A 24,189-nucleotide genomic window follows, 5' to 3' on the forward strand; every position below is an offset into this window, starting at 1 on the left:
GATGTCTTGGCTTTTATTCTTTATGATTAATGCCTGCCTTAATTATCTTGTGCTTAATACTGAGAAGGTTGATTTCTTTCTCTGAAAGGGTTGTAACTTAAACAGGAGCTATTACTTGTGCCTGCATAGCTCAAGAGAAGCAGAGTCCAGATCTTAACAACGGGCCTTGGGTACTGGGACCTGGATGGCTGTGTTTGATGTGGCTGTACATCTGGATAGGCTGTACTGGGCTTCATAGCCAAGCAAACAGCCCAAAGAGAATACTGCACTAATTAATTTGTTCTGCTCCCAGTGTGAATTTAAGTCATTCAGAAGCAGCTCTGATATCTGTGGATAATGCTGTGTTAGTACTGTGCAGACATGGAATCTATGGCTTTTTCCTGCACTCCTTCTTCTGTTTGGAAAAATACTGCTGTTAGCACCAGCAAAAATACTTTGTTGTTCTCCTTTAAACTGTTGTTTACTATGATATTGCCAGAAAAAAAATCCCAAACAACAACAGCAATAATCCTTACAACTGCTGAACTAATAATGCACTAAGACAATCTTCTAAGCCGTTTAATGCTTGTCATATGGCTCCCTGGTGTATACGCCAGTCTATCTATCTATCTATCTATCTATCTATCTATCTATCTATCTATCTATCTATCTATCTATCTATCTATCTCAGATGGAGCTTCTCTGCTTTACAGCTAAGGAAATGGCCACCACAAAAATCTGTCTAATGAAAACTGGACAAGGTAACTTCTTGATTGTGTGATAAGTATCAAGCCTTGACAAAAAAGCTGGTATCCTTTGTAAACCTTTATTTTAAAATCTCATTTTAAATTACTAGTAGATAATTTCAGGAAAACACAGAAGAATTCCAGTAAATCATATGTCATAAAAGACATGTCTTCTTATAAATACCTATTCCTGAATCTTTTAAAGTATTATTACTTGAAAAGTTTACTGTCCCCAAGGTATATTTATAAAGATTTCTAAGTGATTCGTTGAATCCAACACTGTTGAAAATGGTCCAGTTTAATTGCATGAGATGACATCTATGTTGGTAGAAATTCAGGATGTAAAGCCTTAATAAAAGCTATACTGGAAGGAATAGTCTAGAGAATTATAAAGTGGTTTACATTTTATTTTAATCTGATTTTTTGAAACTGGCATTTTCATATTCTTTCTCTAATTTACACAATAAAAAAGGGAATCTGTATATTGCTTCTCTACAACGAGGACAATAGAATATTTAATAAGTGCTTTGCAGACAAAAGGGGGTATATGGTTACTGTGATTATGCTGTATAAAGATTTTACAGTTACTACAAGACCACTAGCATCCTGGAAGGAGACAGTAGCTTTTGCAATACCAAGGCAATTTCTGCCAAAAATACTGTCCTCTTAGGATCAGAAAAGAACCCTCTTGCTGCTGTGTTCCTGCTTTCACCCGTAGACTGTACATGCCTAACAATGAGTTAAAGTTGAGAATAACAACATTTAACTGAGATAGCTTATTACAGTGTCTTGACTACGATGATACTGCTGGGTGTAAACTGAAAATAAAGTGTCTAAGTCGTTTGGAAAACGCATATTTCTGTACCAAAAACTATCTTGTGCTAGTTTTCATAGGCCTTGTTATTGAGTGTTCACTGTGTGGATTGCTCTGTGCTCCTTACTCGGGGGAAAGGAATCTTTGCCAGAATTAGGACTTCATGAGAAGGTCCTTTACATTACCAACCAGACATGGAAGTTTATTAGGAACTGGCTGAACCCTGCACAGAGGCTGACAGTTATTCTCTCTCCTTGTGTATTCTACCAGCACCTGATTATTTTTAGGTATGTGAAACTTTTGTCTTTAGTACTGCCAAACTGTGTGCCCTGGTCTGCCTTGTTAGTGCCAATTTTATGGAAAATGGGTCAGAGTCTGTACTAATTGACACTGGCTTCTAAAAAAAAATTGTACCAGAAAAATTTAAATCCTCTCTTATAATATGTGCCTAAACTATGCATGTAAATGTAGGTACAGTAGAATTGAAAGTTATTTGTATCCTAAATAATTTCTCAAAAGATTGGGACAGTTAAGTATGGAGCAATTTTAATTTTATCTTTTGGTCCTTTAATAATTCTTTTCCCATAGTTATGATTGGAATTTGTAATGGCAGGGTTGATTCAACTGACAGATAACGTTTCACAGATTTTACAGCTCTCCTAGAACAGAGTAGCAACTATTGGAGTTTATTCAGTGCCACAATGTTGAATTCATGGGATATTTTACTTCTGATGTCAGTAGGGCCTGGATTATTGCCCTGGTGCTGTGGCTGCCCAAGATGGAATTCTATCCACCCTGCAGTAAAAGACAAACTTGCGGTATCTTCAGTCAGAACAGAATTTCACACTTCAGGAATAACTCAAAATTATTCCACTTTGGTAGCAGATCTGCTTTAAGACTCATCTCCCAGCTCCTTTCCCCACTCCAGCAGTGCACATTTGCCCCTGCACTACTGAAGCAGAAGAAATGAGAATGTTGAAAAAAATTTGGATTAACAATACCCTAAAAAAATTAAACCTGTGGGGTTTTTAATGTGTGTAATTTTAGCGATCCACCTTATCCTAGAGTCCAGAGACAGCTCTGTCCACACAACTTCTTTGGATGCAAAGTACAACGTACATTGGATCAGACTGGGAGCAGTAAACCAAGCTCATCAACCTGACCTGAGCTGGCTTTGCGGCCAAAAGCAGTGCTACGCAGTTCCACAGCCTTCATGTGTATAATAAGTAGCTTGTACACAAAGGGAAAAGATGCTGTGTTCTTTTCATGATACATGGAGAAGAAAGAGAAGTGAAGTTTTGGACAAGAAGATGTGTTTGTTGGGTTTTCTTACTTACTACAGTCCTTGGATGTCATGAAGAACATAACCAAAGGTCAGATAACTGTGGTCAAAAGTAATGAGAATATCAAATATAAAATCACATATTAGAAGTGATTTGATAGCCTGGTTTCCTTAGGCCCATGCACTGCTGTCAGCCATTGCCCTTTATCATTTGAAGTCAGTGACCAATTTCAGCCATATGTGCAATAGGATAGTCATCTTAAAGACAATGAATGCCTTACAAGCTTTGTAAAAAAACCCCTACAGTTAGCAAGAAGAGAAAGGAAAATAATTCTTTAGCAGAGGGAAAGGTTTTCAGCTCTGCTACTATGCTTCCTCCCAGTTAGCTGCAGTTCATCCTGTCTTTTGTCTGAGGCAGGTGCCACAGAGGAGGACCTGAGATCACTGCAGTAGGGAAGGAGATTTCAGGACCAAAAGACATAAATCTTTACCAAACCAGACTCTAATAGTTGTGCTGCTCAGCCAAACATGTTGTTTCCTCATAAGCAGCTACAACACTTTTGTAACATGAGTAGAAAGCCTACTAGCTCAGGATTCTCCGGCAAGGCAAAGCTGATTTTCATTGTGAGATAAAAATAAAACTGTTTAAAAAGAAGTAAAGAAATAACTTCCTAAACAGCTTGAAGGAAACAGGAGAAAAGACCTCCCTTTTTTCTTCTTTCCTCTTTGCCGGATACAGGGCTTACAATCCCCTGGAGCACAACACCTACAAATGAGTGGAATTTAATAACTCATTTTTAATTACTGCCTTTATCTGCACTTCTGTAAAACAAACCAATTAAAAAGCCTAAAGCTGGCCTTGCACAGGGAAAACCTAGGTGTTCATAGGACTGAATTCACCACACTTCTCTCTGCACTGTTTCTCTTTTCTTTATTCTGACTTTTGAATCTGCCCTGATGCCCTCATCTGACACAGCAACTACATCAGGGAGAGAGAAAACAGGATAGGCTTTCACTTTTGTCTGGCAGCACAAGCTTGCATTCTGTGCTTCAGAGGTTTTCAGAGGCTCTTTATTCCATGTAATGTTCCTGGAGTGGAGAAGCGTATCTTTTGTTCTTCCTTATAAAGGGATATTTTTATACACAAAGATATACAGTACACTGAATTACAAGAGTTTTTATGTATTGGATTGTGAGGGTTTAGCACAGAAATTTCTGATGATTCTTTAATTCTGCCTTACCCAAAGCATTTAACTTCAAAACCTTTAAAGCATAGATGAATCAAAGCCTCAGAAACATATCAACTAATTGAAGTGACATCAAAACCAAAATGAGACTCTTAATTTAAACAGGTTCCAGTCCTAGCATGCTAAACATGTGGCCTGCCTATATGTGCTAAGCTGCATTATCTCAGTATACATATGTATGGCTTTATATACTTGCAAGTAATTAAAAAGAGGGAGGACAGACGTACGTCGTCTCTGCAAATAGAAACAATTCTTTCATGTTTAAGCATATCTCTTGTTATTTTAAATGTAGCTTCCACATTTTTACTGTGACATTGTGTACATCCAAAGTGACAAAGCCCTGTATAGGTCTTCTGATTCCTTTAATATCGTTTCCATATTAGATAGCCAGATGGTGGAGAGCGATAATACTCTGTACTAATCACTTAGGAAGTCTACAGAGTGGTGCTTTGAGATTTAGACCCACAGCCACTGCCATCACTCCTTTGATGGAAAGCCGCAGATACTATTCCAACCAATTGAATGTTTTCAAATATATCAACACTGAACAAATTATCTAAACAGGAAAAAGACTGACAAATACCATTCAGTGCTAATGAAGAGAGGGTTTTGTCCAAAGGAAATAATTGCATTCACAAGGATCAGAGACCAACATGGCATTATGCAATAGTATTTATACACATCTAAAGAAGTATTTTTGCAGGTTTTTTTATAGCTATGACAAATAGAAGAGACTTGCATTGCTAAGTTACTTCCCCCCAAAAAAAGCAAAAAGCTTGGGAGCAGAAATAATTATCTCAATAAGTTCCTTAGTGTTTGATTTTTAATTCCACACTGAATCTGTTCTGCCAGTTGTAGGGTTTTGTAATTCCAACAGATCAATCAGCAAAAACCTTTTTTCCTACAGTAATATTCATTTATGTACAGGAATACCTTTTTGCTTATGTTTCTACCTTGAAAATACTTCGTTTCTTTTCTGAATGATGCATTGTTAGTCTGTGGGCGCATTTTACAGTAATGAAATGTCAGATGTGCCCATTCCTAATGTCATAGACTTTTTTATATGCTTGCTGAGATTTCTACATTATAAAGGGAAAATACTTCTTTGTGAATTTAACTTTTATTGTTAAGCATTTCATAAAAAACCCACACTGCAGGCTCTACTCCAGGCTGGCAACCAGAGACTCTGGAAAAAGAGACTGAGGCAGCACTGATCAGCTCTTAAATATGATTAGCAAGTAGACTACACATGTAAACAAGTCCTGTGCTGTTTGCTTTGTTTTGGTAGCACCAATTGTCATTTCAGTAGAGGAACAAACAACCCACTTCAGACTATCTGGTTTATTAATTGTAGAACACTTTAAATAGTAAAATGAAAACACAAAATAATGTTAAACAAAAAGGTTTGTAAGAAACTTCTCAGAACTGGGCTGCTCTAGTAAAAATTTTCAAACGGCAGCAATGTTTTACTCCAGCCCTAGGGTGAAATAAGCATCTTTGTCATCCTGATATTTGTTCAACGTTGTACTAACATTGCAAAAATGGTGGACTTTATAGAAGTTCCCTCCCACCTATCCAGCATTATTTTTTTAGTGCACTGAAAAATATTTACTCAGCATTTCTGAAAATCAGACTCTTTAATACCTGAGAACAGAAGACCGAAGATATCATTATTTTAAAAATATTTATGTTTCTTCTTAATTCAGTGTGCATTTTTCCTCTTACTATGCTTAGTAAAAGGATGTATTCATGTTTTGGATAACACTAATAAATTGCTAATTTTAATTAGATTTTCCTCTCCTATTCTAAATCCTCTCTACTCTGTATTACAGCATGTATCACTATAGATTCATTAGTTACATTACCATGCAATGTGGCATTTTGCAATGCTGCCGAGTCAGCCTGAAGCCAGAAAGCTTGATTTTAACCTTGAATGACTTCATGGAGTTATTCTTCATACACACTAATACATTAAAAAACAAACACTGGATCATAAGTTATATAAAACCAGCACTCAACACATACTACTGTTACAGCATGCAGTTGTGAAATGTACATGGGAAATAAACAAAGCATTAAAGAATGTCTTTAAAATGAGGATGGAGCAGGCACACAGAGAGGAAGAACATGTAAACAAGTGGTGGAAAAGAACAGATGTGTGCTGTTTAGACACACAGGCAACTTGCCCGAGGGAAGTTTGGATTATTGAGCTAACATGGCAAAGATACATAGTCTGTTCACATTTAAATCATAAGAGGGTTTGTGCATGTTGTGTGAAGAGTGTTCCCACTACTTCTCTAAAGTAGGTGGTTTCTTAGTGTATGCCAGTCACACATAAAGCAAATTTGCCGTTCAGTTTGCCTAGAAATTTCCTCAGAAATGCTGGTAAATGCTGCATCTAGCATAAAATTCAACAGAGATGCAAGTTACAGAAGCCTCTCCAAGATTCCTGCGCAAAGTCAACCAAAAAAAAAAAGCTTCAGTAAGGGTGGTAACTTCAACAGGCATTAATGGTTGTGATTCCACAGATGCAGCATCCCTGTACATCCCTTTACAATTTTCAAAGAGTAGAGAATACAGTTCTGTCCTGTCATTACTGCACGTGAGTGGTCCTGGATGTACTTCTTGTTTCTGAGGCCAGCTTCCCATGACAATTGAGCACAATAATAATACCCCAATTGTTGGAGTGAGAAGGGAAGAAGAAAGAGGTAATAGCACCAAAGACTCTGATGAAGTAGTCCAGAGATTCACAGACCACAAATCTTATTTGACTTAAATTCTCCTGCCTTCACTGTAGTTACAATCCTGGTAAAAAAGAAAGATGTACCGAAGAAGAATTGTAAAATTATATCCACATTAGAAGAGAAGAAATATGCATGTCTTTTGGTTCTATTTAAAGTCTGTTAATGAAAAATGGTACATACAGCACATCAAGCCACCAGAGTACCTAAAGAAGGAATCTATTCTATAGAAAAAGCAGCAATTTGTTCATAAAGAAATTAGTGTTAGAACTAAAGACTACAGCAGTAGTCAGTAGTTTGTTGCCACAAAAACTAATCATCCATGCAAGTCAGGCTTGCACATCTTACTAGTGTCAGAATCTCCCCTACACTTACCCTTGCCACATTTTATAACTTTGTTGAAGCTTTAGCAGAATAGGGGCTGAATACAGGGTCTTGCAGCAGTCAGACAGGAAAAGGAAGAGAAGGAGGAGGTTGCAGAGGAGAGAGGTGATGTCAAGTGAGGTGCAAATTTTAAAAGAAAAAGGGTTGCCCCAATTGGGCCCTGAAGGAATGGATAGACATGACTTTCCCAGAAACTCCAGGTATAGTATTTTCTCTTCTTAAAGAAGGACAACTTAGGGAATTTGTAGTGTGTTTGTAAGGTGCAGAGATGCAGAGCTGTTTGTGTGTCTACTCACATGCTGTAAGCAGACTTTTAGGGAGGCATTTGGTTACTCTTTCTCCTGGCATGGCTGCCCCACTGTCTTTCCCACAGCACCCTATTATGCTTTGCTGGATCTTGCACTTTGCACGCCACTGCTTGGCTCCAGCCCTTCTTATCAAATAAGAGAAAACAGTTCAGTGCTGCCAGTCCTTCTGCAGGGCCTGTGGGTAAGTTTTTGCGTTGGTGATGGCAACTGTGTCTGGGAGCTATGCATGGAGAGACTGTGGACTGATGGAGTGGAAGGGGGAGGAGGGGGCTGCCACAGCCTTAGGTGCCAGACACCTGGCACAGAAAGACCAGAAGTTGTTTGAAAAGCCTAGCAAAGAACTTTTCCAGTTTTCCTGATCTTGCTACAGTCACTTATCCGCTGGCTCACCACAGAAAAGTGAAGGAAAAGAGACAATATAATGGTGATGCACAGCGAAAAGAGCAAACAAATGGTCAGATTAAAGGAACTCAGTGCATCCTTTAAACTGCTTCTCCTTTTGAATTAGTCACAACTACTTTTGAACTGAGCCATGCTTGGCAGAAGACTACTAGAAGACCTTAAAAACGGGGTGATAGAAGCCTTCAGGAGCAGGGAGTCTTAGGCTGTCAGGCTTCCTGCAGGATAGAGGCTTAGAGATTTTATTTGAGAGAGAAAGAATAAGTAACACTGCTAGGCTGGAAGCCAAGCCACTAGAAAAGAGTTGTGGAGTAAAGGGGAATCCAGGCGAAGTCCCTGAACACCACTGCCTCCTGACAGATTTGTGAGAGGCCTGTTGTGCAAAGGAACGGCTGAATGCGCCGAGTGATACTCAACCTCCCTTTCCAAGAATGTGAAGAGCTGGCCATAAAATATACATGCAGAATGTTGTATAAAACTCCTGTGAAGCAAGCATAACACTATTTATATCTATATTTTTATACTGGTACCAAACAAGGTTGACAGCACATGAGATTACAGAGCCATGCTTGTCATGGGTTAAACTGCACAGGGTTTGTAAACAGTGCGTAAATATGCTATATGATACAGCAGCACGTCACTAATCCACGGTAATGCAGGGAAGCCCCGGTGCAGATTAGTGGGGTTTGTGGATTACGGGCCGAGAGGGCATTTGAGGGGAAGTCAGCCATGTCTCAGGGCAAACTCCCCGCTCCTCTCAGCAGCGCAGTGGAACTCTTGTCACTGGAAGGAGCTGCCAGGGGCACCTCCACTCTGCTTGGCTCCAAAGGACATTATGAGCATTGCTGATGCTGCTATTGCTTCTTTTTCAAATGCTGTAATAGGCCTGCTCCAAACAGGGAATTGCACTCCTAGTGTCCCTTGAATCACTTTAAACACTTAGCACACACCAGCTGTGCAGACACTTCAAATCAAATTAACGTGAAATTATGTAATGCATATGGATTTTGCAAGGAATTCTAACCTGCTCTGAGCACAACTTGCATGGACAGATGTTACTCTGTATGTACAATTCAAAAATTAGTTTCTGAGAGTTTCTAGGCTAAACAGTAGTGATGTCAACCAATAAATTGTTTCTGATTTTATACATATAATGGCTGTTCCACTCATCCAAAAGACAATATCACTCCCTAATTCACAATCATCTAGAATTGCATCCAGTAAAATAATTTGCCTTACTAACAGTACAACCAGTCACATACACTTTTAACTGTCAAAGATGCTTTTGCTCATATAAAACTGAAATGCTGCTAAATGTCATATGGATAATAGTCAAAGTTAGTGTCATGATAAAATATCAGTAAAGCAATCATGCTGATTAAACATTTAATGTTTAATAAAGCAATCATGCAGTATTAAAAAAAATTGAAATTGGATATTTTGGCCCAATATTGATATTCATTGCAATTTCTTCCTTTCAAAAAACAAAATTAATAATCTATATTTAAAAAAAGAAGAGTGTGAAGTGTTTGGCTGTGGGTCAGACAAATTTTACATTATCTGAAAATCAGGATGTTCATTATTTTTTATATAGGACATCACAGATGTCTTGGCAATGTCATGGCTATACATGGTATACTTTTGCAATGCTAAAAAGTTACCTGAGGCAAAGACTTGAGAGAGATGATTTTAAAGAGATCAGCTCTTCTTGAAGCACATTTCCCCCTCAGCAGTCTATAGGCTCAGACAATGAGTTTGTCCATTTAAAGTTTATTGACCTTTGTGAATGAGTACTTGAAAACTGCTGACAAATTTCTTTGAAAATCAATGCCAGTTGTGAAGCTGTTTGTTATCTACCCAGTATTCTTTCTTGAGTGTGATTAATAAAAAGAAAAATACATCAGTGAAATTGAAAAGTCAAATTAATTAAAAAGGAAACATTCATTCCATTCTCCTTTGGAAAAGCAAAAATGAAGAAGAGATGGATATTTTATCTGGATCTACATATCTGAACTACATGTATAATAATGTAGTTCACCACAGACCAATTAAATTTCTAATAGTTAATCCTGAGAAAAGATTGTGTGGAATTCTATGCCCATATTATAGTAGGAAAAAAAATCAAGCTAATTTGCTTCTTTAACTTATTTTGGCCTATGCTCACAAAAGTAAAACAGTTGATTCATACTGTTGGCTGTATTACAGTGTAAAACATACAGGATAAAATAGAGGCCCCCTGTGCTGTCAGCGGAGGTTGATTTATAGTGATGGGGTGAAGCCAGGGTTAGACCTTGGTTTCTTTTGTCACCATTAAGAGTATTACATGGAATACTGAGAATTAGAAACATCAACATAAGTACCAGTTTTTATGTAAAACACGTTTTTCTGACATATTTTCTGACAGCAGCTTATAAGGCCTTTTCTCAAGCAGTTTGCTGTAAAGGTTCTAAGCCTAACTGGCTGCATGGGAAATCTCTTGAGGGCAAAGCTAGTTTCCAGTTTTGCAAACAGACATAAATATGAACTAGGTACCAAACTGTCTGCAGGACCAATCAATATAAATGTTAACATCCAGTATAGGGTAACTTGTCTGTAGCCAGGTTCCCCGAATCAACTGCGTTTGTAACATAGATATGGGGCCCCACAAGCTATTCAAAGAAAACATTGCAAAAGCTGCTTGCCATTTAATGATTGCATTAACACCATTATCTACTATCTAATCGATGCTGTGATTGACAACTTTGCAAATCAGATTAGCTTTCAGTCTGCCTATGAGTATAGTGTGGCTAGGAATGGAAAATTGTGTGGGCACCAATTTGTGGAAGATGCACAACATTCAAAGGTATGAAACAGAAAATCACTGATATTGAAGATTAGTTGCAACAATTGTACCCCAAGATATACTAAAATCACTCCTGTGATTTTATTCACATCTTGCATTGCATCACTCCAATGTTGCTCACATACAGTGAGGGGAAGTTCCCACCCAATGACATCATAGTTTGTCTTTGGCTACAGCCAGCTACATATTTTTAAAGAGGTCCTGTTTGTTCCATAACTGAACTCTTCACCTTTTGATTATATGTTTTGGTTGGGGGGTTAAAAGGAAAAAGCCTGCTAGTAAATTTACTTGAACTTGGCATTCACAGTCTCAGACTTGGGTGGGCTGCATTCCCTCCTCCGGTTACACCCTACCTGAAATCCTTGTATGTTAAATCACTTGACTAGTTCAGCCTTAATGATTGGGTCATACCCTGGGAAGCAAGTTCAGAGATACTGGAAATGTGTGCTTACAAAAACACACATAATTGTAGAAAAATATGTGGACAAACTAAGAGAGAAACACTGAGACTGTGGAAAAAAACCCCACAGTTATTTGGAAGAAAAAAATTATCTCTTAGTTGTGATGAAGTGTCACAAAAACACACATAATTGCTACCCTTTCAATGACACGTTTTTATGAAGAGAAATTCCTCCCCCTCCCTTGCTCCCTTCCTCCCAATCAGGAAACTTTAAACTATTTTTACATATTAACACCAACCTTAATATTCCTATCTTCTTTAGCTGCTACAAATGCATTCCCTATTAAAAATATGTATGAGAAAAAGATGCTTCTGTAAATATCTGGATCTTCATATCAGTAGAGTGAGCTATTGATAAGCATGAACTATTGGAGAAATTTTATGTCACAATCAAGTGAAGTGGATTTATTATTACATTTACAGACACACAACTTTTGTGTTTTCCCTAGCAGCAATCTCAAAGATGAAGTCAGCAGGCAATTTTCTAATGGTCTGTAGATAATTGATAGGATGCATAGTGCTGCTTTCTTGCTTCCAGATACTTGGAGGAGTAGCCAGGAAAAGTCAGGAATCTTATTTAAGGACTTGGAATGGGACAGATATAAGTATCTTAACTGCCTCTTGTATGCACTGTCCTCACAGAGAAAGTGAAGGCCAGAACCACAGCTGGAACAGTTAGGAAAGACTGAATATTTTCTTAATATTACTTTTCCATTGGAGCAGTTTCTGTGGTTGGCCCTGTTTGTTCCACAGATGAAACCAGAGGTGATCCATGCCACCAGGACACTGGCCTGGGAAAGCTTGCTTTAGAACATCCTCAGCACATATCCTCAAGAAGAGAAGCACAGTGGATGCTGGATATGTTTTTTATTTTGAAGAAGTTATCATTTCAGAAAACAGGTAAGTGGTTGGTTATGATATCAAACATGTGGGTTTTTTTTTTGGGGGGGGGGGAGGGAGTTGCTGATTTGATTTTGTACCTATGTTGTGAATTCCTATCTTTTTGCCATTGGAAAGTTTCAAAACTTAGCCAGAAAATAGTCAGGGAGTTGTAGAACTTTTGTCTTTATTGAAGTAGTGGTGCCAATGCTCCCACTCAGTCGTGAGGTTAGCATGGAACTCATCTAATTAACCAATGTCCTCTTTTCTCATTGTGTGGTCTGTCACAATGTGATATGCACTTTCCAAAGCGTTTGGCTTCCTACCACAGGACACTGCGATACAAAAACTTTATTTAAATATCCTGGTGAATCTGTTCCTGCAAGGTGTTTAGTGATTTATACTGAGTTACAATGATCCCCAGTTTCTTCATGCTAAGTGGCAAGGTTTCCCACATCTTGATCTCAGGATTTTAAGATAGATGATTCTAGGAATATGTACAATGGACACTACGATGGTGATGTAAATATCCATTTTACCATTGAGGACAATGGGACCAGGGTTGGACCTTAACCTATTTAGCACAGCTGTCATGAGACTCCAATAAAAATAAAAAACATCTCTCCCAGCTTACATTTTGACAATTCTATTTATAAGTCCCATAAAAATTCCTTTCAAATAGGATAGTTATCTACAGCTTTTTTCAGCTAAGTGAGAACCCTCTCTCACAAAACTTGATGATGACACAAGTTCTCTCCAACCGAAGTCCAGAAGCTTTCATCACTGCTTAGTATATTAGAATCAGAAATGTTTTAGGCATGTTAACAGAGATTGTATACAAATTGAGAAGATACACCTCCTTTGCTTCACTTAAGATGCCTCTGGAGTCTCTGTTGGTTGGTTTGGTGCAGCTATGAAATAAGTAACTTATTTTCTTTCTTAATGGCTTTCCTCCTCTACTTTATTACTACACAATCATGTTTCAACTACATTTCTTTAGGCATAACTGATTTTGAACCCTACTTGGCCTGCCAGGTTGGATCTTTCCATCTGTTGTGGATGTTTGCTCTACAAACAAAATCTAGGTCTTCAGCAACACTTGCCACTTACCCATGCCAATATTTGTTATCCGCTTCACTACCCAGTCGGTAATGATGCCAAGCAGCAACATCAAGGGAACACAGGCTTTTCACATCAGCAGTCACTTTGAACTACTAGTTGTTTTTTGCTGTTCAGTGGAATTTATGTTGTGGCTTTGATTTTGACACTTAACAATACTACAGAATCAAACAAATGGGCAATTTACAAAGACAAAAGAAAAGTATAACCTATGGGTATTAATTTCATGACCAACGTGGGGTACTTCCCATGTCATTCTCTCCTCCCTTTCCCCTCTTCCCCCAGCCTCACCCCCCACCCCTTCTCTCTAGTTGAATGAGAAGTTTAAATTCATTGTTTTTATCTTACATAAACTGCTCATCTTCAGGATTTTTTATTATTTTATGGTTTTCCTTAAAATACTCCAGATTCCAGAACTTCTATTGCTATAAAAGGTGCAAAGGCCCTTAAGGTGTGCCTTTTTTCAGAGATAAAAACAGGCTTCTTTTCTTTAATGGATGGTCCAACAATGCACATCTACAGAGACATGTCCTAACTTGAGGCCAGCCCTTAAGCCAGTATAGCACTAACCAAGAAAAATCTTAGCAATTCAGAAGATTCAGTCATAGAAATGACTCCTTTAACCAGTAGTGTCTGCAAGATCAGAATCTTACTAACTCCAAACACCCACAATTACATTTATCAGCTTATAATTACCATACAAGAGCTGTCAGAGTGGGATTGCTGCATTTGTCCTCCCTGTCAGCACCACATCTGGGGTGTGAGAAAACTCATGCCTTCCCACTGCAGCAATATAACTTGTCTCTTGTTTTGGGCTGTATCTTATGTGTCAAATCTGGGGCCAGAGAGAATCCACTGCACTGGTCTACTGCCAGAAGCACAAAGCAGAATCACACATTAAAAAAGTACCCAGTTGGAAGGGGCATTCCTTGACCAGCTATCAAATGTAGTGGCAGCATCCACTCCTGGGATGCCAAAGGGTACCTTTCACATCATTCATGTGCATAAAGTGTGTAACTTTGAGCTCCAGACACTGCATACAAATGATATTACTGGGGACATGAAGTCTCCTGTGCCAACAGGTTGAAAATATTTTCCATGATAAGTGTCTTCATCAATTATGCATTTTTATCACAGTAAAATTGCAGGTAAAATGATCTTCTCCTACTGTGCATTTTTATGCAGTAGCATATTTCCTATTCATTATGGAAGATATTTTCAGCCATTTATTCAGTGCCTTGGAACCTTGCTGAATGCCAGTAGACTTGCCAGCAAACTAACATCTGGGCAAAAAATACATTTCCTTTCCAGAAAGCAGCCTCCTAGAAGCTTGTTCCCATCTATAAGAAAACTTCCTGGAAGAAGAGACAACTTTCAGGATCAGCTTCCAGACCACTCAGGAATCTACTCATCTTAGGAACCACTCAGAAATCTACTTAGAAACCACAATGATGTTGCTGAGTAACTAAAGTTAGTCACTAAATATAACTAAGTCTAACTAAAGCAGTTATATTATTTTACCAGGAATAGATTAGGCAGTTTTCTTGTGTTTACTTCAGCCATTTCTGAGATCTTTTTCTCATTCATTTTTCCTTTGAAATCTCTGAAAATGAGACATCTTTACATACAAGAAGGCAGTATAAGTATTTTTCCTTATGTCTTGTTTTCTGTTAACATCACACAGTTTATAATTAGAAATGGATATTTTCCTCTTATTTTCTTTTGTAACAGACACTGCTCATGGTTGTGCCAACAGATAAATGTGGAGACTACAGGATGAATATTATAAAAGTGTCATTTAGGTAAAGCCAAGAAGCAAAGTGGTGCAAGAGTTGTGCAAACAGCCATTTTGACTACAGATTTATAGTCCATAGGCAGCAGCTCCTACGCTGCAGCCTTTCAGTCTCTTAAACAGCATGTAGGTTGTATCAGCACTTTAAAGAAATTTTGCATATTGAGTGCAACAACAGATTGGTAATAGCTCTTGTCACTGTGGCACCTACACAAAATTTAGATGTAGGCTCAGAGAAGTGGAAAGGGGATCGAGAAAAATATCTGAAACTAAATTAATGGCTTTTCCCTAGTGCTAGTACAGCAGAGTACATGTCCCAAAAATGTTGTGTGTTCCACTTGAATATGAGGAAAAACTTCTTTACTGTGAGGGTGGTTGCGGAATCTCCCTCAATGGATATTCAAAAAATATCCTGGGCAAATTGCTCTAGGATGACCCTGCTTGATCAGAGAGGTTGGATCAGACACTGTGTTGAACTTCACCCATTCTGTGAAAATCAGAGGACTATGAAAATCACCATCTGACATGCTCATACAGAATGACACAGACTTTATTTGGCCACCCAGATGTTCCATTACTCTGCTTAAGAAATTCTCTACATCCTTCTCCTCTTTAGGATGTATGTGTCCCACAATAAAAGTTCAGGAAAAGCACACACCAAAAAATGTATTACATTTTATGTTGTTTACAGAAAAACAACACAGATTTTTAATTCAATGAAACTGCCAGGCTATTTAGTCTTCCAAAACTGTAGATCAGAGAAGCAATATTTGTCATACGGCAGATTTTTCCAGAAACAAATGGCCTAAAACCAATGTGAGAAGAAATATGAGTGTAATAAAGCTCTGGGAGGTACCTCTAACTGGGATTCTAGGCAGAAGTGTCCAAGTCTTACTGAGGAAAGAGGAAAAAAAAGAGTTCCTTTGAAGTCTTCCTGAATTTTCTAATCTAGGGAAAGTTCATTGCAGGCCTTTGCAGCGGTTTTAGCAACATTGGAAACCTTAATAAAGACAAGATTGTTGCAGGGGCAGTTGGTTTTAGTACTGTGTCAATTACATTTGCTCAGGCCAATGGTATTAAAGACTGGCAGCCACACAAGTACTGGCAATGACAGACAGCAGCTGGGATGGTGCAAACTTAGGAAGCCTCTGAAAGCAGCAGAGACCAAGGGTCTCCTGTTGCACCCATAAGCTAAGTCTTTTACAACAGTAGTTACTGGTTTTAGGCATGCATGGGAAGCTGCTGTGTTATTTTCTTGAGAAACTGGCACATATTCTACTATCATTCTTCATGCTTAGTGATATTAAACCATCTGAGGAATGAACCAGAAAAGATCAGAGTTTTAGAGTCTGTTCTGCATATAGAAAGCATCTAGAGGTAAAACCCTAACCCAGTAGTGCTGTGGTAATTGTAGCATCTGCTGTATCAAATTAAAAAATGCAGTGACTGGTTTTCCTGAAAAAGAAAAATGATACTCCATCTCCTCTTTGAAAGAGTCAAAAGGCTTTTTAAAATGCTGTTTTTGAATGTGGAGCAAGAGATACTAAAAATAATTCATCAGCTTTATTTAAATTATGCAGTGTAATACATAAAACATGAAGATTACAACATCAAGCAATATAGCTGGAACAAATTAAAACTGCTTCTGCATATGCATTATAATTCCTTCTTTAATTACTGGTCCCTAACCTCTTTCAGTGGATGCAGAATGAACATGTGGAATTAAGCACAGATACCTAATAGTGCCTGCTCTCTATTTATTGCCAACTCATTGCTTCTCTCTGCTTACATTAATTTCCTTTAAAAGCTCTCCTATGAGCTGCATGGTTGCTTTTGCTTCTGAAGCACTAAGATTTAAGAAAAAAATATTAATTGGTATCAAATAGGACTTGATTTCTTGACGTTGCTCATTATGAAACATGTAGAATATATGGTGTATTGCCTGTTGACTTAATTTTCACTAGCAGGCTACCCTAAATGAAACCCCAGCATCTTAAGATTGGCATTGTGAAAACACGTCCCTCAACCTCTTCACAAAAAATCAGGTTAAACCTATGTGTTACATGGCATCACACAGAGATTTTTGAGAAAGAAAACTTTGTGTCTTACAATTTTTTCAGAATTCTGTAAAGAACAGTCAGCAACCTCAGTCATGATCCTGTTCCCTGCCTTCTAATTTTCCTAGAAATTTCCAGGGATTACATATGAAATGCCTCATTTTACTATACAGCTCTGCTCTAAAGTAGAAAAATCTATTCTGTGTACTACAAAAAAAGGCACGGTCTGGTACACGTGAAGGCTAGGCAAGAAATCTGTGCTTAACTTTAGGTTATAATGCACAAAAGGGATGAACTTGTACAGACAACATATATTATGTGCTGGATTTTGCAAAATCAGTATGACTGCACACAATGTAAATAATTTTCTGTTTCCATAGCACTCCCAGGGCCTGCAGCCTGTGCAGCACAGCGGTTGCCATGAGTTTTTCATATCCAAGGCCTTTTAGCACTCAGAATCCACACGCATATCCAAACACCTCAGGCAAGTGAAAGTCAACCCCCATTAGAAAACGCAGGTTGTAAGGAGGCCTCTCACTTGACCTCCAGCTCAACAGCATGGCCAGCTGCGTGGTCAGTCCAGGTTGCTCAGGACTGCATCTGCTTGGGAGTGGAAATCCCTGAGGAACCCACTCCCACGGCTCAGCTGTCCGCAGCATGAGTAACTTTTTCCTTACACCCTGCCTGACGCTCTCCTTTCACCTCACTCCCGTTGTCCCTCAGCAGGACACTGAAGCCCCTGGCTGCCCCTTCTCGACCTGCTGATCCTATCGGCAGGCTGCGGCAGTCCCGACCCTCAACTTCCCCGCACGGGAGGGTCGCTCCGGCCCGGCCACCGCGGGGATCCCGCGGGTTCCCAGTGGCGTGTCCATTCCACCCGCGCGCGGGGGCCCTGCTGGAGGCGGCAACTGCCGAGGGCTGCGGGGAGCCGGGAGGGGTCACCGCCTCCCCTCCGTACCCGCGCAGCCCGCGGTGCCGCGGGAGCTCATTCCACTTGGAGACACCGCGGGACAGCGGCACCGCACCGCGCGCACGGCCGGCGCCCTGCCCGGACCCGCCCGGGACCATAGCTCGCCAGCGGCGCTGCCGGACTGTGTCTCTCCGGTGAGATACCCACGCTGCGACGACGCTCCCGAAACCCGTCCCAGCCCCGGGCTGGAACCGCACCCCCGACGGGCAGTGACCGCTGAAAACGGCCCAGGAAGAGCGGGCGGGGGCGAAGCGCTGCCCGCGGAGATTGACAACTGCGCTAACCAATGGCGACGCGGAGAGTGCGGGGGCGTGGCCAGCGCCGCCAGGCCGGGAAGGGACGGAGGCGGGGCGCGGGGGCGGGCGGGGCGCGGATTGGTCGGGGGGCGGGGCCGGCGGGGTTTTCTCCCGGGCTGGGCTGACGGCCGCGGCCGGGAACTTCGGGAGCGTGCGGGCGCCAGCCGTCGTTCGAGCGGCAGGTACCAGCGGGAGCGCTCCCGAGGGAGCGCCACTTACGCCGGCAGTGGGGAGCGCGGGATGGCAGGGAGGAGGGGGTCGGGCCACCATTGCGCTGCGCTGGGTGCGGCTTTGCCGCGTATCCGTCGCCGTTTTCGCGGGTCCGCTCCGCTTGCCGCGGGATGCGGAGGCTGCGGGCGGGGCCGGCCGGGCTGATCGGGTAGAGCTGCCTTCTTCCTTCCCTCCTTCTGTGCTGGCCCCGAGCTGCGGCGCGGCGGGCGGATGGGGGCTGTCAGTGCCGCGGCCGGCAGGGGGCGGCAGCGGCCCCGAGGACGCGCGTCCGGGGGCGGCGGGGGCGAGCGGCTCCGAGCCGCAGCCCCTCCGCCCCGGGCGGGCAGCGCAGCGGCCGGCGGGGCTGGCTCCTCCCTTCCTCCTTTTCCCGCAGCCTTGGGCGCTGGTCCCGGCGAGACGAGCCGTGCGGGGCCGCTCCTCGCCGCTCGCTTCCAAGCCTCCCTGGCGGGGCCGCCGGCGCGGGCAGTGCCGCGCCCGCCGCCTCCGGCCGCAGCTCGGGGCACCCCGGCCGGCGCTGCGCGGGCTCCCGCGGTCGCTCCGTGCCTGCATGTACCGCGGTCTTGGCTCGCCCGCCTCTGCTCTGGGGCCAGAAGAAAAGGGGTGTTTTTCCCCGATAAAAATCTGTCCTGCTGGCTGTTGGTGCCTTTCCCGCACCCGTCGCGTGAATGCTGCGTGAAGTGAAGCAGTTGGTTTCCTAATTTCCTTCCTCCCAGAGCACCACTCCTCTCCTCCTGATAACTTCATCTGTTTGCATCTTGGGCTGTTCCTTTCTTTCGTCTCTAAGTTAGCAACTGCAGAAAAATGAGCTAAATAGGCCCCCGCATTGAGGCTGTTTGCCAAGAATCAGATAGGGGGTGAAATCGAGGAAGACTTCACATCGCTAATTTCCCTTCCCTTCAGGATTAGGGCAAAAATAAGTGTAGGATCCTCTTATATGGTTTGTGTCTACTGTTTTAAAATAAGGCCCCCTTTCAAGATGTGGTGACCTAGCCTCTGAGCATTATGCACTAAGATCTTAAAAAAAAATTATTATTTATAAATTTAGGTCTAAAAGTTCTTTTCCTATTATTGTTCTTTTGTAAAGCTTTGATTACAGTACTCTGAAGTCTGAGTACACTCAAAAGAGCTTTTAACACTGTGGTAACATTTTTTTAGTGTGCAGAATTTTTCACAGGTAAAGATTCCACTGAGTTGAACTTAATCCCTTTTGATGTTAATAGTGTTGTCCACACATGTGTATGGCTAGAAGGATTGCTGATTGATATGAAGGGAGTTGTTTTGAGGGTTTGTCAGCTTAATGATTATGATTTCCACCTTCCAAAAAAAATTGCTGCCAGAGAGCAAGTAATAGCCAGCTAAAGTAAACTTAAGGTGCTTTGATACCAGTAGTAACTGGCAAGCAGTTGGTTTGGTGTGTGTTTTACTTCTTGTAAAGCTCTCCAAGACCATAATTTTAATGTAAATTATATATTCTATATTTGCTTTAAAGTGCATTTTCTTAGCTTCATAGCCTTCTTTTCTGTCTGCCGTCATGGGTGCTTTCAGAGTATTAGTGAAATGCAGCAAGCACAGTTCTACAGAACTTAGCCTTCAGCAAATTCTCATCAACTCGTGTGTATCCAGTCCTGCAGAGGTTGAAATGAGAAAATGCTTCTTTGAGAGACTATCTAAAAGAAAAGCTGTGTCCTTTAGCATCATGTTTTGAACAGCAGGAAAATGAAGCCGCTAAGCTACGGAGCCAGCCAGTTACAGAATAGGAGCAGTTTGGTGGCACCCTGGGTTAGGCAGCAGTGGCCCTGGAAGGGCATTCAGCAGAAGCACTCAGCTTCAGCTGCTGCTCTCCTCCCTTCCAAGTTTCCATTTCTGCTGGTCATGCTGCTTTCTGTGTGCTGTTGACCTCTTGGGTGGGAAGTTGAGCTGCTTTTGCCTAAATTGCAACATTCTGCTGAGTTTCGTTACCTTTGGGCTTAGAAAATAACCTTCCCTTCAGTGTTTTCTGATCTCGAAAATTTCTATCAACAGTTTGTACCTGTGGCAGATGAGCTTGCATTGTAAAAATATAATTTAAATGGCCTAGACAAGACTTGCAAAAATGTGTTCTCTCTGCACCTTTGTTGATAGTGGAGAAGAGGGGGAATTTCAACTTCTTAACATCCAGGGCTGTGTGGAATAAACTTCCAGGCTTCATTCATCTGGAAATAGACCTTTTGTTCCACTTCTACTTGGATAATTTTCCAGTAACTGCAGTCAATTCATAAATTTTTTTTTAGATTCAAGGGCCAAAACAGGTAACATTCTGAAGCTAGTTTGGCTTTCTGATGTCTTACTGGGGGTTCAGTGGCAGCACTGAAGAGCTCTCACTTAGGGAAGGTAACCTGAAGAATAACTGTATTACTTCTAGTAGCCAGCATGATCTGAATCAGTTTGTGAGTGTGGATATAGGCAGAATATTCATTTTTCATGGGACCAGGTCCCAAGTCATGTCTTTAAAGATGAAGAATGTGGGTCATAGGTGGAGAATGGAAAAGTGTTCTGGGAAGTACAGACATGTAAAGAAGGCATTGTGGGTTGTGATAAGTAACTTGGACACATGTTCTCTTTAAGCTGGTGCTCAAAAAAATCAAACTAGGTTTATAAGCAATGTTTAAAATATATGACAAAGTAAAAAAAAAATCTGTAGTTGGTGGTTGTGGGGTTTCTTTTTGAAACTGGCATTTCCTTTTGGTGTTAATCTGGGAAGCATGTTTTAGTGCAAAAAATTGATCTATTTTAGGATTAAAAGGGAGGGAACAAAATAAAATTATATTGGGTATACCTGTTACATGGATGACAGCTATGAAAGTATTTACTGGTAGAAAAAGGATCTAAATGGTTTATGTTTTTAATAGTTGTCTGTAATGTGTAGCTCTATTCTAATTTTTGAAAGAGGAAGTTTTCCACATTTTAGTTTACTGTGTGTAAGTTTCAGTAGGTTAAAAGTCATTTTACTGAAGATTGTAATGTGTACCATATTTGCCACTAGATATTTGTAGTGGTTGAATGCTTTCCTGGAGAAGATGTACTAAGTCAAACTGTGGTTTCATTCTGGAATTGGTCTTAAGTAGGGGGGACATTCTGGAATTGGTCTTAAGTAGGGGGGAGTGAGAAGAGGGGAGGTGGCTGTATTCCTCATTGCAAGCAAAATTAACCCAAGAAAAGCAGTGTTGGAAAACTGTTCATTGTGTAATCACACAATGAGTGAACACAAGAAAGAGGATGGGAGCAAGAAAAGGGGATGTGGAAGCATCTGATTGTTGTAGTCTGGACTATACAAGAAGCCAAACTGCATTGTAAGGGGTTATTTCTGGCCATCTGTTTTGAAAGCAGACTACTTTAAGCTTTAAGAGAGTTAGACTTTAAAATAAACTGCCACACTTCTATTTTGTTAAGAGACAAAAATCAAAGTGCAAGTTAAATGATTAGGTGTGGGGTTTCTTTCTCTTCCTCTTTGTCAGGGTGTTCACATTTTCAAAATGTTTATCATTTCAGCATTGTTCACTTATCTGGTTTTCTAATTTATTTGGTGGGTTAATTTTTTGATGTAATGTGACTCTGAATTATTCCCTTACAGGCAAGCAAGATATTGTGCTGATATCCAGTTGTCATAGTTGATTTCACTCTACAAATCTTCGAGATTCCTACTGGAGTGAAAGGTAATTTGTGCTTTATTTTTTTAGGTCAGAAGATTCATTGTGTGAATTTACTAAATAGGCAACATTTTGTGTTCTGTTTCAACTTCTCACTTACTTTAGCTATTGATGGGATAAATTTACATGGCTTGAGTCGTCAGTTTTGTGATATTATATAGAAAAAACCATCTAGATGATACCGTAAATATTTTGACTTCTACTTAAGAGCTTTGTAGTGCGCACTCTTCTGTGAAGGTAAATTTTACTGGTAACTTATTTCCTCTATAGACTTCACCTTGTCTTTGAGAAGTTCCTAAAGATTTGCAGACTAAGTGAAGGCCTTATCAACAGAATATTGATTAATTGCTACTGGGTAATCCAAAAATAGCTGTTGTTTGGCTAGTGAAATGAGGAAAGTATGTTCCATGTATAGTATGAGATTATTGACCTGTGTGTACTGCAGGTGGGACAGCTCAGCAAGAATGCAGGTTTATTTATTTTAATAGACTTAGGGGGGAAAAAAAGGGTTTTTTTGCTGTAGTGTCTGATGTCTTAGAGTTGTTGTAATGCGCAAACACTGCATTACAACAACTCTGTGAGTTGGTGTTGTAACATGTCAGATGCCAACCCTTTGCTGTGCACATCACAGCTGCCTTTGATGGTATAATGTTTCATGACTGCGCTAAAGTATGGGATGCTTTCAAGGCCTGACTTCAGTGAAGTTGGCCTCTTGTGTAAAAACTGATTGTCTCTGTGGATTCTCAAAAGCAGGTAGTAGTATTTTGCTTATGTGTTTCTTTGATTGGATTTTTTTTTTCTAAAGGAGATAAGGTACTACTACTGTTCATCTCTGTAGTGCTTTTATTAATAACAGCATGGCTCATCAGAGAGCTCTTGTGATGAATTGCAAGAAGAGCCTCTCTTAAAACTGGTGACTTGTCAGTGTCTAGGGGGTTAACTGGGTGTTTTACTTGATATTGTATCTACCATGGGGCTCATATTTGTCTGTATCTTGGTTTTTCTTCCCTGTACTCTTTATGAAGGGTGTGATAAAGCCTGTCTTTTAGCTTACCTTGCTCTTACTGAGTCATGCAGCATGTGTGCTCTGTAAGGTCATTGTTAGAAGATCTTGCCATTGAGTAGTAAAATAGGGTTATCTAAGGACAGTTTAAAGAGAACTGTGGATTGCCATGGTCTTCTAGGCTTGAATCTTCCCTTTTACTTTTAACATTGTGTGTGGTTTTCTGTTTGCTAAGCAGTAGCTCTGGAAAACTGTTTCATAGGAAAAGATGCTCAGTAACCAGAAAATAAAAATAGACTCAAAAAAAAACCAACCCTATGAACTCTCTGAAAGATCAGTTTCATCTTAAATTGCTTGCACTGATGACAAAGCAGAGTTTAACCAAATATTTATTGTTGAAATTACTCTCTAATTAGTAGTGTTGTACAGCTAAATGTAACACCAGATTTTACTGTAATTTGCTGCTATCCCCTTACTGTGGGTAGAGAAGTATACACTATAACTGTGGTATTCTTTATAGTGGCCTGGATAAGAATTTGACTACAACATTTTAAGAGCACAGAATGTTATTAAGAGTATGAGAAGCTTCAGTATATATTTAAAATGCATGATGTGCTCTCTTACCGCAATGGAAAATTGGAACAGCTTTTTCTAATTTGAAATACTCAGTTTTCCTGTATATGGGATTTGAAATACATATTCTTAATTCAAGTGTTTGAATTCATACTAGGCAGACCTTTGAATTCTAACTGATTCAGCACAAATTCTCCTACTTTGGAAAATCAAACCAAAATTAAAATCTGGTGATAAAAATGTCCTTGGGTTTCACATTTGTTGAAACACTTTTATTGTTTCCAGTTACTCACAAAAGCAGGGATTCATCAATTAAAATATGTCAGAATATACCAAGTATATCCTGCAAACTTCTTTGAAGGTTTCAGTTTTGGATCTGAA

The 24,189-nt window shown here is 40.4% G+C and overlaps 1 protein-coding gene across 16 annotated transcripts in view; it reads left to right on the top strand.

Annotated features, from left to right (window-relative positions):
* The first annotated feature begins 18,439 nt into the window (after positions 1 to 18,439).
* Positions 18,440 to 24,189, top strand: part of EPB41L2 (erythrocyte membrane protein band 4.1 like 2) — a 108,963-nt gene continuing 103,213 nt past the window's right edge. For all 16 annotated transcript variants that reach the window (XM_066547007.1, XM_066547013.1, XM_066547010.1 and 13 more), the window contains exons 1-2: positions 18,440 to 18,497; positions 22,157 to 22,238. The gene's annotated coding sequence lies outside the window, so the exon portion shown is untranslated. The remainder of the gene's footprint in view (positions 18,498 to 22,156; positions 22,239 to 24,189) is intronic.

This window comes from Molothrus aeneus, chromosome 3 (genome assembly GCF_037042795.1).
Source record: "Molothrus aeneus isolate 106 chromosome 3, BPBGC_Maene_1.0, whole genome shotgun sequence".
NCBI classification, from domain to species: Eukaryota; Metazoa; Chordata; class Aves; order Passeriformes; family Icteridae; genus Molothrus; species Molothrus aeneus.